Source organism: Mastomys coucha, unplaced genomic scaffold, assembly GCF_008632895.1.
Source record: "Mastomys coucha isolate ucsf_1 unplaced genomic scaffold, UCSF_Mcou_1 pScaffold16, whole genome shotgun sequence".
NCBI lineage: Eukaryota > Metazoa > Chordata > Mammalia > Rodentia > Muridae > Mastomys > Mastomys coucha.
In genome coordinates, this window is record NW_022196898.1 from 34,738,385 (window position 1) to 34,754,664 (window position 16,280).

General features: G+C 41.7%; 1 protein-coding gene across 3 annotated transcripts in view; it reads right to left on the minus strand.

Annotated features, from left to right (window-relative positions):
* Fam160a1 (family with sequence similarity 160 member A1) overlaps positions 1 to 16,280 on the minus strand; it is a 256,635-nt gene that overhangs the window by 169,804 nt on the left and 70,551 nt on the right. The window lies entirely within an intron of this gene.

A 16,280-nucleotide genomic window follows, 5' to 3' on the forward strand; every position in this document is an offset into this window, starting at 1 on the left:
GGAGGGAGGGAAGGAGGGAATCAGGCAGCTCAAGATAGGTATTGGGCTGTAATCACTTATGACCACAACTGTTCATAAACACGGCAGAGAAGAAGTCAGGTTTTCTTAGTATTGGGTATAACATTATCCCATCTTTGGGCAGGCTAAGCTAAGAATCCAAGTCAGAGAACAAATGCTTCCTTCCCAATTGTCCAAGACCCAGATGGTAAACCACTCATTGACATCACAATTTTTCCGCAATAGCCCAATATAAAAGATCACTTCCTAGAACTTACTGGAAGAGATTCTGTATGTAACATACCTAGACATAGCTTCAAAATTTGAAATGTAGTGCCTTTGGTTATAACAAAAGGAAAGTGGGGTTAACATCAATTTAATCTTCAAAACTGGACACACTTTGGAGTAACCAGTAACATGCCTGCATGAAGACTAGAGGGAAAAAAAAACATGTTTCACCTGCCAATAAATAATCTTAAGCCACCTTCTTCATGTTAATCAATTAATCGCTTACTGAGTATCCTAGAAGAGACAGCAACACCTCATAATCAAATCTCGGGGCATATTAATGGGGAGACGTTTAGCTAGTAACAAGTAATTCCCCCCAGAATCCCACGCAAACAATTTTATCATCGTGTACTGGGGAGACACAGGCTCTTTGGCTGCCTCTTAAAAATTACAGATTGCTTCCAGATGCTTTTCAGGTGATTTCATGTCCTCCTCAGCCTGCAACTCATGAATTATGAAAGGGCATCCCTAATTCATGAGATGATTCTCCCTCTCAGTGGCCATTATCATCTATCCACCCCACGCACTCCGAGTCTTTAGGTACTCACACACTCGCACGTTCACGCAGGTAATAAAGCCTCGCTGTGTTATCAGCAAGGACTTGACTGAAAGCCCTGCTTATATTTTACCACCATGACTGCCAGCAGTGCGGCTTCCTGACTTCAAAGGCAGCTGCTCTTTTGACAGTAATGCACAGAATGATATCAGAAGCAAGGTTAAATGGAACTTGAAAAAACTGAAAGGAGATTCTTAAAACTCACTGAGTCTTGATAATTCTCTCGCTTGTCATCTCATTTAAAAACAAAATATGTCTCCTGCTAAAAAGGGAGGGAGCGGCCAGTTAACAGTTCAGTCACACTCAGATCTCTCCCCAGGCATGGGCTTCCCTTCTAACAAAGTACCCGCACTCCACATAATAAAATCAAATTCAGGCTCACAGGCGCCCCTTGTAATAGCTATGTCACACCCCTAATTTCAACACAGGAACAAAATTTAAAGCTCATTTCCAGATGCCATAAATCCAGTGAATTGAGGCCTCAACTGTGCAGTTTAGAAATCTGCTCCTAGGCAGAGGATTCACAAAAAGAAAGGAAAACCACCAAATGAACACTGATGCCAGCTAACATCCACATTATGAATTTCCTCTCACATATGAGAAACAAGTGTCCAGGGTCTTTCCTCAGCAGGCATGGATTCATCTACAGCACTGTTGTAATAAACCTGTGCTTTCCCAAAGGGTAATTATAAAATCAACCAGCACAGAGAAAACTGTCAAACAAGTTCCCATTATCTGAAGTTGACAAGGAACTAATTGTTGAACAATTTCTTTCTCCAAAATGGCTGCACTGGGACAAGTGATAGATGGTACTCATGTGGAAATCACACAGTCACACAACCCAGACTCCATTAAACAGCCTAGTAATACCCTAAAGTCTCAAATACATGAACCCACGATGGTCTCCAAAATCCAATCCCTGAATGTAGACATGATAAAACTGAAGCCTGGGTGGCTAAGTAACCTGATCGAACATTCAAATGTAAGCAGATGGGAAATGGGTAAGGAGCCACGTCTTTGACCATATTGATGCTACCATCTATCAAGGTCAGGACTCCACGGCCATTCACCTATTGATTTCCTCCCACTCCTCCCATGACCAGCAACCCTTTTCAATGCTTTCAGAAACACGTAATTGAATGAGACTTCTGTCTTCAACTTCCATTCAATTGATCCCTGAAACATCCTATTAATAATACAGAATTCTCTTTTCCAATCAAGAAACCTTAGTATAATTTGACCTAGTTTTGCAGCGGCTACAACAGGCGGCTCACAAACACCTGTTACTCCAGTTCCACAGGATGTAACATTTTGTTAGCACAAATTTATGACTCTGAGGAAGTCTCAATTACACAACCAACTAGTAAGTTGAAGGATATTACATGTGAAAAAAAGGAGAGACCATGGCATCTTAAAAATAAATCAGTGAGTGTCTTTACTCCATGCTGCAGCCAAGGGCCATGTTGATATCTGTGGTCCATGTTGCCACCAAAGGCCATTGAAATGTCTGTGGTTTGTGCTGCCACTTGAATCCATGTCAATGTCCATGGCCCATGCTGTGACCAGAGACCATGTTGATGTTCATGCTCTGAACATCCCATTAAAGGCAATGTTGTTGGTCGTGGTCCATGCTACCATTGAAAAGCCATGTTAATGTCTGTGCCTACACTGCTGAATGTGGCCATGTTGGTGTCTATGGGCTAAGCTGCCACCAATGGCAATGGTGATGTCTGTAATCTGTGCTGCTGCCATATTGGTGTCTGTGGCCCATATTACCACATGGAGATGTGACCATGGGGATGTCTATGGTCTGTGTTGCCAACTGAAGCCATGCTGATGTCTATGGCTCATGCCGTCACCAAAAAAACATTGTAAGTGCCTATCTGTGTTGACTGTAAAGGGCAGTCAAGCTTCTTTTACAGTGGATCAATGACTGCAGACTCACAGTTGAGAGTGAGAGACACAGGCTTCTGTGTCAACCTCTGTCCCGCAACACTCCATATACACAAAAAGAAACAGGAAACCATTGAAGAGCACTCTGAAAAATTGGGATGGAGATGCTGAAGTGGAGCTCTTCATACCTGATGGCTTCTGGTGGGGATGGGGGTGGGGAAGGACTCAGTTTTCTTTAAGGGGTTGACCACTGGGAGTTTGACCATGCTCCAGTGAATATTGGATTTGGTATTTTTTTTATTTTTTTTTTCTGTTTTGGGGGAGGTCACAAGGGTGGGAACAGAACCTGGGAGGACTGGGAAGTGAATGTGATAGGGTGCATTATATGAAATTTCCAAATAATCATTAAAAATATTATACAAAAAATAATAAATCAAGAGTACTGATTTATAAGTCACTTATAAAATGATGTTGCTACAGAGTAAATAGAGGTCTGTGTGTCATTTATTCATTCAAAATAGTTTATGTTCCATTGGTGATTACTATAATAAAAAGCATTCTCGCCAGGTGGTGGTGGCACACACCTTTAATCCCAGCACTTGGGAGGCAGAGGCAGGCGGATTTCTAAGTTCAAGGTCAGCCTGATCTACAGAGTGAGTTCCAGGACAGCAAGAGCTATACAGAGATACTCTGTCTGGGGAAAAAAAAAAAAGCATTCTCCTGGTTTGCTTCCTATTGTTGTAGAAAAAAAAATCATGACCAAAGCAACTTGGGAAAAAAAGAGTCTATTTGGCTTACATGTCCCCATGATAGTGTCTCACTGAAGGAAGCCAAAACAGGAACTCAGGCAAGGCAGGAACTCAAAGGTAGGAAATGAAGTAGAGACTACAAAGAAACACTACATACTAGCTAATCTCAATAGCTCATAAAACCAACTTTTGTGTAGCACCTACAACTACCTGCCAGGGATGGCACCACCCACAGGGGCTGGGCCCTCTCACATCAACCACTGACCAAGAAAATGCCCACAGACTTGTCTGCTTAGAAGTCTGATAGGGGCATTTTCTCAGTTGGAGTCCCTCTTCCTGGATGACACCAGCTTGTGTCAACTTTACAAAAACTATAAGCAGTACAAGCATACTGCTTTATTAAAAATAAAAACAAAGCAAAATTCAAGTATTAAAGTAATATTTCCAGCATGACACCTCTTCATGTTCCCTTTCAAAAGTTACTGTTTTGGCTGGAGAGGTGGCTCTGCAGCTAAGAGCACAGGATGTTCTTCCTGAGAACCTGGGTCCCATTCCTAGCATATACATGGCCACTTACAACTGTCTCTGATTCTGGTTCCAGGGATCTGACACCTTCTTTTGGCCTCCTTGAACACCCAGTAGGCACATAGTGCGCAGACATACATGCAACTAAAACATCTATACATATAAATTTTCTTCTAAGTTAATTTTTAAAATATATGATCAAATGAATTTTGGAAGTGCTATATTCTGTGTATGCTTCCTGTAAGGTAGAGGGAAAAAAAGTTTAATTTTGTTCAACCCAGAGTTCCAGTTCTTGCAGGCAGCTTTCATTTGCAGAACTGAATCACTTGAGTGTGAGTCCCATTATGCAGTACTTATAGCCTAACAGCCTTCCTCTTCTACTTGTGAGGCAAAGGAACCTCGTGGGTAAAATGAAAACTAACCACCTTTTTCCCCTAAAGAGAACACGACTGTCTTTGGCTAGCAAATTATTCTCCCCAGAAGCTGTCATTGGCCTTATATGTAAACAAAGAATCTAGGCCAAGTACACGTATGTTGGCACGCACCTTAACCCAGCTTTGTGGTTAGCCTAGCTCCATAGTAAGACTTGACTCAAACAAACCAATCCTGTATGGATACTTTTACACAAATAAACATAGTATGCACAATATTCTGTACCTCACATTTTTGCCAAGCAATATATACTGGCAATACCTACAAGTCACTACTTAAAAATGTTCAGTGGTATTTTGAGACTATGCCTTTTCTAATGTAATATAATGAATTTCCTGGGTATCCACAGCTGTTTCCAATCTTCAGTCAACATCAACACTTCTACAGTGAGCATCTTCTTATATAAGTTGTTTTACCATGCATGTAAAATATATTTATGTGCATGATTTTGACAGAATATATTAATGTAGTATATCTAGGACAATTTGTACCTAGAATAAATTCCTAAAATGGAAACTCCTGGTCTAAGGAATATGGGTTTTTTCATGTTGTAAATTTTGCCAAACTGGCCACTAAAGAGATGTTCCTGTTTTGTGCTCATGCTCTCTCTAAAGATTACAAAACATTATTAACTGTCCATCTAACCACAATGAACAGTCCCTCCATAAAGTTATGACACACACATCTCCTGGGATGAGTAAAGTTATTAATTTCTGCAAAGGTTTAAAGGCACTGTCGTTTCTCTTCCTGAAGATTCTTTGTGTGCCCTCTGTACATTTTTCCCACCAGACTCCTGTGCCTTTCTCACACAGCTACAGGAGCTCTTTCTTATATAAACTGGCCCCCTCAGCTGTGAAATGGGAAGGAAATGCTGTCTCCAGCTTTTTTACTCCTGACTTGTTGTACTGTTTTGTTTTGCTTTTTTAATAAATATTTTTAATGATTTATTATTATCTTATGTGCAATGGTATTTTGCCAGCATGTATACCTGTGTGAGGTACTAAATCCCACAGAACTGAAGGTACAGACAGTTGTGAGTTGACATGTGGTTGCTGAGAATCAAACCTGGGTCCTCTAGAAGAGGAGCCAGGGTTCTTCACCACTCTCTATCTCTCTAGCCCTATTATGTTGTGTTTTTATAACTACAACTAAAGTTACAAAATTCTCATCTTTCTCAGTTGTATGAGAAAGGTCATATGTACTCTAAAATTATAAAATAATTTATCAATCTTCTTCTGTGACCTAGTTAATTTTTTAATTTTCTATTAATAATAGATGGGTTTGTGCTGAACATTTGAAGTACTTTTCCCCCAAACAATAACCCGATTATCTTACTACTCCAGATTCACTAGAACATCTTCTCCCACAGATCTGATACCACCTTTATCCTATGACAAATAAAGCATGTGGTAATGTCAGCATCTCCATTCTTACAACCTTAAAGCTAGACTTCAATCTCTTGGATTGTTCCTAGCTCATTGTACTTACTTCCCCAAATGAGCATACAACAGCTTGTTGGATGTTCCAAGTTACCTTCTTGATATTTTTTACTAAACTAACATGACACACACAGATATGTAAGGAAAATTGGCATCTTCACATCCAGGAATATGACAGCCTTTCTAACTTTTCTCTCAATGTAACTTTCAGGTGTATTAATGCCTTCAGATACATCACACATCCTATGTAAGTTCATGCTCCAATTTTATGTTAGTGTGTGTGTATGTGTATGTGTGTTTTATACTAGTGTGTGTGTGTGTGTGTGTGTGTGTGTGTGTGTGTGTGTGTGTGTGTGTGTGGCTGCAAATGCCACAGCATATATGTAGAGGTCAGAAGACAACTTTGTTGAGTTCGTTTTCCTTCTACTCTTCTGTGGGTTCCAGATACTGAACTCAGGTTGCCAGGCTTCCACAGCAGGCACCTTTACCTGGAGGAGCATCTCACAGGTCTCCTTAAGTTCATTTTTAAGCATTTTATTCTTTTTAATGATAATGGCTTTAGGGATGGTGAGATGGCTCAGCGGATAAGAGCACTGACTGCTCTTCCGAAGGTCCTGAGTTTGGATCCCAGCAACCACATGGTGGCTCACAACCACCTGTAATGAGATCTGACACCCTCTTCTGGTCTGAAGATAGCTACAGTGAATTACACTAGAGTGAGCAGGGCGGAGCGAGCGGGGCCAGCAGAGATCCTGAGTTCAATTCCCAGCAGCCACACACATGATAGATCACGGCCATCTGTACAGCTACAGTGTACTCATACACATAAAATAAATAAATAAAAAATAAATCTTTAAGAAAATGATAATGGTTTTACTTCTTAAATCTTCTAACTGGCTATTGTTAGTATATTTGGAAGCTATGAAAGTTGACATATCACTTGCCAGCTGAGTACTTTTATTATCTAATTCTTTGTAATTAGTTTTTCACTTGGTTTTATTAAAATCTTATATCCCACTATTTGCAAGTAGCAATCAATTATCTTTTTTCTGTGTCTCATGCCTTTATACATTTCTTTTGTTTTGATTTCGTTTGGTTGTTTTTTGGCTTGTCCAGAGGCACTGGCTTGTGATTCTAAAAATACTACTGGTAAATGGTGAAGATACTATATTAACCTTACATGGTATTGAATTTAATAGCAATATTCTCAAACTTCTTTGTAAGTCTGAAATGCTTTAGGGGTTAATATGAAAATAACTTACATTTCTGGGATATTTTCCTATTATGTTTTGAGGTGTTTCTTTTTTAACAAAATCAATAATAAACACTGAATTTATCAAATACTTCTACCATAACAATAATCAGCTTTTCTTTTTATAATAAATAAGGCAATGTCATTAATATACTTTATACTTTTACATATTCTTGCATTTTTTTTTTTTTTTGGTTTTTTTGTTTGTTTGTTTGTTTTCAAGACAGGGTTTCTCTGTGCAGCCCTGGCTGTCCTGGAACTCACTCTGTAGACCAGGCTGGCCTTGAACTCAGAAATCTGCCTGCCTCTGCCTCCCAAGTACTGGGATTAAAGGCGTGTGCCACCACTGCTGGGCATATTCTTGAATTCTTAAACCTTACTTGCTATGGTGATTTCTTTTTTCTAAGTACGCAAAGAACGTGTTTTAAATGTTACCTCACTCATTTTTCTAAGCCGCCCTCAAGACTGGGTCCTAGGAGTCTTGGATAGGATAGGAGGTCCTGGATAGGAGGCTATCCTGCACACTTTGCCCCACAGTCAGCCAAACTGGCCTCCACATACGTCAAGGTTGTTCTTGGCTCAGAGACTAAGCTGCACCTGCCATACACATTGTTCCCTGCCTGTCTGTCCCCAGCCGTCCCCACACCATTTCTCTCTGTGTTTCTGTTCACATGTGACCTCATCCCAGAGGCCTTTCCTGCCTGCCCCACATAAGTGCCTTCCAGTTATGTTATAGTCTACCCTAACTCTGGCTCACTTTGTCTGCAGCCCAGTCACAGGTGGAATGCATGTACTTCACCAGACTACACTGTGCCAAGCAGGAAGCAAGCCTTAGGAAGGGGCACAGTTTAGCTTCTTACCCCTTGCTCTCACTCCCCAGAGTGAAGAACAAGCTCAACATTAAAAAAATAAAATAAAATAAAATAAAATAAACCTCTTATGTACTCATTGCATGTGCCAATGAAAAGGAATGAATAAGATCCTGCCACCTAGAAGCCTTGCTAAGTGAAATTCCACAGTGGCAAAGCTGCCACTGCACCTCTAGACTAACTTTCCATTCTTTCCCTTAGCCATTAAAACAAACGGCACATGATAATAGGTCATGGAGAGTAGGTATGCAATTTTAGAACTACAAAAGCATCACTGACTAAAAGTCAGAGCAGAGCTGGGCAAAGTTATCTTTTAAAGATAACTTTGTTTTGTTTTCAACTGCCCAGTTAGAATTGGGTACTCTTCATGGGTGGTTTGGTTTGGTTTGGTTTGGTTTGGTTTGGTTCTTTTACATTCTTTCCTCAAACCAATTTTAGCCTAAAAACAAAATTGCACAAATTTCCATGAATGATACTGAACAGTATCTTTATAATTTGTTTTCAGAATTTAATCAAACTTCATATTTTAGAACTGCAGGGCTGATGTAACATGGCAACATGTCATATTTAATTCCATCAACATAAAGCATAATGAGCAGAGATTGAGCCAGTGAGGCATAGCTGAATGTTTGAACCAATGAATTTAAAAAGGTATGGCCCATTTGTGGTATTTCTAAACAGTAAATATATCATTTTTCCAACGTTTCACTATCAAATTATGGTAGTTTTTCTTCTGGCATTCACTTGAGGAAAAACCACAAAAAGACTCTTCTAATATTTTCTCTTTACTGGCTCCTATTCAAAGGTAAATGGAGGGCAGTAAAATTAATGGAAAATATATTCGATTACTTAAAATGCACCAACCAAAAGAAAACCTGTTTTCGAGCTGCATTATGAGCTGTGAGATTACATCAGCTTCACTTAATCTTCAATTCCAATGGCAGATAACAAAACTGAGGGCCGGGCATGTGACTAAGCACCTCCTTTGCAGAGCCTGACTCTTCCACCTCAGATTCTCACCTGGGTCAAAGCCAGGGGGACACCTGTTTCTTAGCCTTTTCCCTCTGGGTGCCACAGATATAACTTTCGCACCCAGGAGGAGGTGGGTTCCAGGGCACCCAGCAACTTCCCATTCTCTCAAGCCACCCTTGACGTTTTTCACCCACCAAGATGGTGAGGCAGGAAAGGATCTATCTTTCCATATAACTGAGAGGTGCTCCCAGGTGTGTTTGTCCTTTAAGTCTACATACAGAGCAACAACAGAAAACTGAGATCTAAAGTTTTAAATTTCACTATGAAAACTATATTCTAACACTCAAGTCAAATTTTTAAAGGAAGATTATTTTTCAAAGATTTATTTATTTATTTATTTTATGTATATAAGTACACACTGTAGCTGTACAGATAGTTGTGAGCCTTCATCTGGTTGTTGGGAATCGACTTTGCTTGCTCAGTCAACCCTGCTTGCTCAGGTAGACCCTGCACACTCAGACACACCAGAGGAGGGCATCAGATCTCATTACAGGTGGTTGTGAGCCAACATGTGGTTGCTGGGATTTGAACTCAGGACCTTCAGAAGAGCAGTAGGTGCTCTTACCCACTGAGCCATCTCACTAGCCCTATTGTCACATTTTTTTTTCCACATTTCTTAATGAACAAACTGAACATATTTTACAGGTTTGCCTCCAGGCTAGTCTGATGGAGACACTTTCTCTGCTGTGGTTTCCTCTTCTCAGAGGGCTCTAGCTTGTATCAACTGACAGAACAAGCACCCCTCCTGTCCTGTAGCCTCTAGAGTACCTGGATTTGCCTTTTCTACTTGGATGCCAATTGGTTCTAGCACACCAGCCCCCAGCCACCACACAGAGCAGAGATTTAGAAGGCTGTTTTGGTTTTGTTTTCCTTTTGGGAAAAAAAAAAATTTTTTTTTATTTTAATTTTAAAGAAAAAAGATACTGGTCACCAGGAAATGTCCCAAGTTAACAGGAACTTCAGAGGTGGTCAGGGTAGCTCATACCTGTAAGCCCAGAATTCGGGAAGTAGAGGCAGGAGAACAGCTGGATTTGAAAGTCTTTTGAGACCAGCCTGGTGCTACATCATGAATCCCAGGTTAGAAAAAAAAAAAAAAACTTCAGGGAAATCCAGAGCAAGCTTTGCTTCAAGGTTCTCTCCTTAGCTAATGCTCTCGACCAGATAAGATTCCCTACCACAGGCTGGGAGAGTTCTAGCATAGAGCTCTGCAGCCCCTGAACACAAACAAGCTTGCCCTTCCTCCATGAGTCCTCAGTGTCTGCACTTAGATCCCCTGATACTACACACCCCATGGCCTAGCCTAAACTAACAAAGCCTCATTCAGGTAAAACTGTGATCTTTGGCACCATGCTCCAACTCAGAAAGGTCAAGTCCACACCAGTCAGTATTTGGGGCAATTAGTTAACATTATGCCCTCTGTCTCTTTGCCACAGGGTAAACTCCTAAAGAGAAAATGTGATGTGGCCACAGGCCAAAAAAATGTAGTGGAATGCAGAGGGTAGAGACGTTACCATCAATTACCGAGTCTAAACTCCTAATACTGACACCAGGGACTAGACAAGCCCTCACATGGTCCATGAAGTGGGACCAGAGGGACTGTAGGAAGGCAGGGCAGGAATTCCTTCTCACCTTCAATACCAGTCAACAAACTACAGTGCAGACCTAAAATTAATAGAAATATATCCACAAAAAAAAATAATGTCCATGTGGCACTAGTGTGCACATTCCTGAGAGACAGAGTCAGCTAACTCATAATTATCAAACCTCTCGATGGCTAGCAAGAGACCACCGCCCGCACAAACACATTTCCTATCATCTACTTCCGGGGAACTAAAACGAATGACTGACAGCTTGATCCTTTTCCGTACCCCTGCTGAGTGCAAGTAACTCAAGTCAGAATGAGAATCCTTACAAGATTTCTAAGCACAGCATTCCTTCTGGAAAATGCCCTGGCCCAAGCCTCATCCCAAGCCCCCGAGCCTGCATTCACAACACAGAAGCAACGGCAATGCCTCCCCTTGCAGCTCCCTTTCCTACACTATCAAGCAAAAGCGTGAGTAGAAGGAGCCAAGGCTTTAACCTCTGGCTTGAGCACAAATGGAATTACCCTGCCGCTCATTATTTAAAAATGCAAAGCACAAGGCCTGAGTTAATTTGTCACTTGGAGAAAGCAGTGCGCTTTTATGATGAGAATCCATTTAGGAGATGCTCTCAGCACAGTTTCCCCTTAACCTTCCCAATTCATCTCATATTTTGCCGCTCTTCCACAGCAAACTTTTATGTGCAATTTTAAGGCCGTGTAATGTACATCACAAGGGCACTGGTCTCCGAAACCTGAAGAACAATGGGAGTGAGGTGATGATTGCAGCAGCCAGTGGTTTGCCCTCTCCTGACCTAGCATGCTAAAAAAAACAGGAGCAGAAGGGCTTGGTACAGAGGACAAAGGAAGAGAGGCTGGGGCAACCCTTTCCTGGACTGAGAAACTAAACCTAGAGCATTTTGCTCTTTTAAAAGATATTAAATGAGAAATTGCAAAAAGAAATCAACATTTTTTATATGATCCACTTGCTTCAGAGAAGTGGCTCTCATCCTTCCTAATGCTGTAGCCCTTTAGTACAGTTCCTGATGTAGTGGTAACTCCCAACCATAACATTATTTTTATTGCTACTCCATAAATTTAACTTTGCTACTGCTATGAATCGTAATGTAAGTATCTGTGTTTTCTGATGGTCTTAGGTGACCCCTGTGAGAGGGTCCTTTGACCCCCCAAAGAGTCACGACCCACAGGTTGAGAACCCCTGCTTTAGCGATAGCTCACATTGACTTCACAGGTTGATAAGCAATCAGTCTCAGACAGTGAGCTTTTGAGACTTTTCTAGGCATTATCCAAGCTTAGTTCTTCTCTTTTCTTCTGCTTCGGTACTAGCAATGGAACATAGGGCCTTGCACACACCATGCTCTACCCCTGAGTTCCCCAGCCCCACTTCCAACAGCTTAGACCATTTGGACAAACTAGAGCATGAGCCTAGTGAGCACTGCCATTGCACAGTAAGCAGACCCAGTCACAGCAGTCCTCTCTTACTATGAGCCTCAGCACACAGTCTGTAAGTAGGGATAATCTTATCTGCTCTGTACACCTCATATGGCTGAACTTTAAAAATAAACTCTGGGGATAGGACAGAAGGACTGAGGTTTAAGAGCAATTGCTGCTATTCCAGAGGACCAGTCTTGTTCCCAGCACCCACGTGGCAGCCCACACCATCTCAGTTTCCCAGGGTTTCAGTGTCCTCTTCTGGCCTCTGCAGATACCAGGCACATACACTCATGCAGACAAAACACTGGTACACATAAAATAAAATGTACAAACAAGTTTTATGCAGGGTGTAGTGCCATAGGCCCTAAATCCCAGCACTGAGGAGGCAAAGGCAAATGGATCTCTACGAGTTCCAGGATAGCCTGGTTATATATACACAGTGATAGTAAGTTCCGTGACAGCCAGAACAAAAAAAAAAAAAGCAAACAAATAAAGCCACTTTACTATCAAAGAGGCTTCTTTTTGCAGTAGGTGGAAGCTACTAGAAAGATCCACAACTGGTCAAAATGTAGGAAATAAGCAACCATAGTGAGCCAAACCACAACTGGAACATCTACAATACAGGCCCTGCATCTAAGGTTCAGGGAACATTGCACAAGAGGAATGGAAAGTCTGTAAGAGCTATAGGTCTGAGACAGTTACTTCTGGATATGATTGCTATGCTATACCCACAAAATCTCAACAATACAGCTAGCTAAGCAAAACTGTCATGACCATGCCAGTTGGATAGAGGAAACTTCTCAAGGTTCCATTTCTACATAGTTACAGATAGTCAACAGCTGCTAAGAGAAGGTGAGTCCATTTTCTCCAAGAATATATAGATGTATGTATGTATGTAATAACACAATTATAGAAGTCATGAATTCCAGGCAGGTGAGAGGCAGGACACAGGAGAAGTCGGAGGGAGAAGAGGAAGAGGTAATGTAAACACAGTATACTCATCTATGAAAATCTCAAAAAAGAGGTTTGAAAAACATTAGCATAAATGACTACACAGTCATTTAGCAGGAAGCACCATCCGATGCATCACTGACAATGACAGCAACTACTGTGCATCTTTCCCAAATACCAAAGGTACAAAAGCAAGATTGCACCACTGCTGACCCGCCTTGCCCTACTTTACGTATATAGTAATTCTCCAGTGGCCAGGACTGAAACAGGGGTGCCACCTCTGAACCAAGAAGTCATCAGAAAACTTAAAACAATGATAGTAACGAAACAGTTAATCTGCCCCTATTTGGTGGGAGGAGTAACAGTGAGTGCAGAGCAGCAGCTGATCCCTCCAGAATCTAGTGGAAATTCTATCGTCTACACACACAAGCACACACACATCCATGTATCAACGCTTTTTGTTTGTATGATTATGGGGATCAAATACACCCCAGATACCATCTACCACTGAACTATTCCCAGCCCTGAAGTTTATTTTTCTGTTATCAGGGTGGTTCTCACAGCCACAAGCTAGGAATCCCTAGCTATAGTCTACTGAATAGCTATCTAATTAACCATAAAGACAAAATAAGAAAGAATGGGTTTATAAAAGTGTCCTGGCTAAGATGACCATGGTCACAGATTCTGTGCTTAGGGACCCTTCCATCACACCCTGCTGCAGACATGAGGCTGATAGTCCTAGGGATCCAAGGCAGTTTTTAAATAAATCAGGTGACCATACATGAAATAGAAAAGTCCCTTCCTTTGAAAAACAGGCTCCCCAACTAAGCTATCATCTAGGAACATATGTTTATACACAGTCAGCAGGTGCTTCAGCACCTCTACATAACAGAGTCCAAGGATAACCATCAAAGTAGAGACCTGGGCTATGGATTTGCATTGAATCTAAAGTTGTTTGAACCTTAATGTATATTTTTTAAAAAATACTGAATTTTCGCAGTGACTCAAGAACCATGTTAGAGGAGGGAGACCAGGATGAGAAGCCCCAGGCCAGCTCTTAGTATCTTCACCTGGCTCACTGAAACTAGATCTTCTTCTCAAGCTTGTACATGCAACAGAATCACCTAGGTTATCAAATGGCCAGGCTTAGGCTCCACTCTCAGAGTTTCTGACTCAGCAGTTCTGGGAGTTGACACTGTGACAGGTTCTAGAGGAGGCTGGCACCAGTGTCCCCAGATCTACCATCTACACACGAGCTCACAAAATATCATAGATTCCTTCCTGTCTTTCTCTTTAGTTTGCTTTCATTGCTGCAATAAAACATCCTGACAAAAGTGGCTCATGGAAGAAAGGGCTCAAGGCTCAAGGTATCATGGCAGGGATTCAAGGCAGCAGGAGCTTGGAGCTCATGGTGACATACAACCCACAGTCAAAAGCATGAAGAAATGGTACTAGGACACAGCTCAACCTCTCCACTGTATACAGTCCTGAATTCCTACTGTGGGAATGATTCCACCCACACTGAAGACAGATCCTCCTTCAATATCAACCCAATGAAGTCCACTCCTCATGAATAATCTGAAAGACCACCCTTGCTTCATAACACCCACAGGTGTGCCTAGACGACTGCCCAGGTGATTCCAGGCCCCATCAAGTTGACAATTAACATTAACCATTACACCAACCTATAAAATCAGAGCCCCACTCACTTAGAAGATCTCAAGTTCTTAAGCGTTTACACAGCACCATCCAGTGACCGAGGCAAATTTATAAAGCAAAAAGTACTGCTCTGTCATCCAAATCAGCCTCTCGCTGGTGGTACCCACTGTGCGTATTGGTTAGCCTGAGTATTCAAGGCACACAGTAAGCTTCCTGCTAGCTGGCAGTAGCTGCTGGAAATTCTCACCACAGACAGATACAGAGGAAGGAGTTGGAGTGGTTTTGTATTGAATTTTCACCCCCAGGAAACAATAAACAGCAAATTGGTGCTCTGAGGATTTACTCAACCACTTAGAAATCCCTTCATGGCTCCAGAGCTGCGGTTTGCAAATTGTGCTCCATAGACACCCAGACACCCCAAGGGTTGGTGGGGAGAAAGAAGAGGCATGAGGCAACTTTAGCTTTTCACCTCTTCTGCTCCCTGAGCCAGAAGCTCAGCTTTTCTCCAGCAAATGTACTGGCATAAGTCACATTTTTCACTGATAATACCGCCATCCTTTTGTAGGAATATTAAAAGGTTTTAGAACCACCACTAGATTTAATTATACCCGGGCCCCCTCCATTTCTGATTCTATTATACTGCAGCTTGAATGGTCCCTCCAAAGACTTGTATGTTGGAAGGTTGTCCCACCACAGAGCCAATGATCAGAAGTAGAGAATTTTGCAGAGATCCTAGATCCTGAGGGCTCTGACTCCATCCTCTTGACACTGTGACAAGATGTTGTCATCTGCCAGCAACATGGTTAAGAATCACACCATCAAGTTAAAACACACACACACACACACACACACACACACACACAATTCGTAATGTTTGCAATTTTGCCTTGGGTCCACATCCATCATCACTATTCTCAGCCACGTGAAGCTGATGGGCTATGCAGTAGGACATATCTGATTCCATTGACAGGTCCCTAACTTAATGGAAGTTTGGGAGACAGTAGAAAGTGGGAGCAGGACCCTAATGAAAGGAAAGGGATTTCTGTTAGGTGTTCCCCCGGTGATTACATCTTGTCCTGGCTTCCTCTCCCACCTCCTTTATCTCCCTGGCTGCCGTGAAGGAAATCAGCTTTGCTCTACTATGCCTTCCCAACCTTGGTGGCCTGCTCAACCTTGGTGGCCTGCCTCACTACCACTATTAGAAAGAAAAAAAAAAAATGCAGCCAAGAAACTGTTGGCTGAAGTCTCGGAAACTATGAGCAAAAATGAATCCTCCCTCCACTAAGCTTAAGTTCCTTAAGAATTCTGGCCACCCTTGGAAGCAAACACAACATAAGGATGACTGATGATCAGTCACATCACATTTGTGTCTAGACTTCATTTATAGGAGCTTCCTTGAAGGCAGCCACTGAACCTGCATGTTAAGGAACTTTAAAAACAGACATGCTCCTGTGATAACTACTCTTAGTTAATCTTGTCCAGTCGTGTGGCTACCTGTCAGACGTCATGGTCTTTTCAGCAAGCCACATGGTGATACTGTGTCCAAAAGAAGATGTCACATATTGGTGCTTATTTTCAAATAACATGACCTACTACACAGCTAA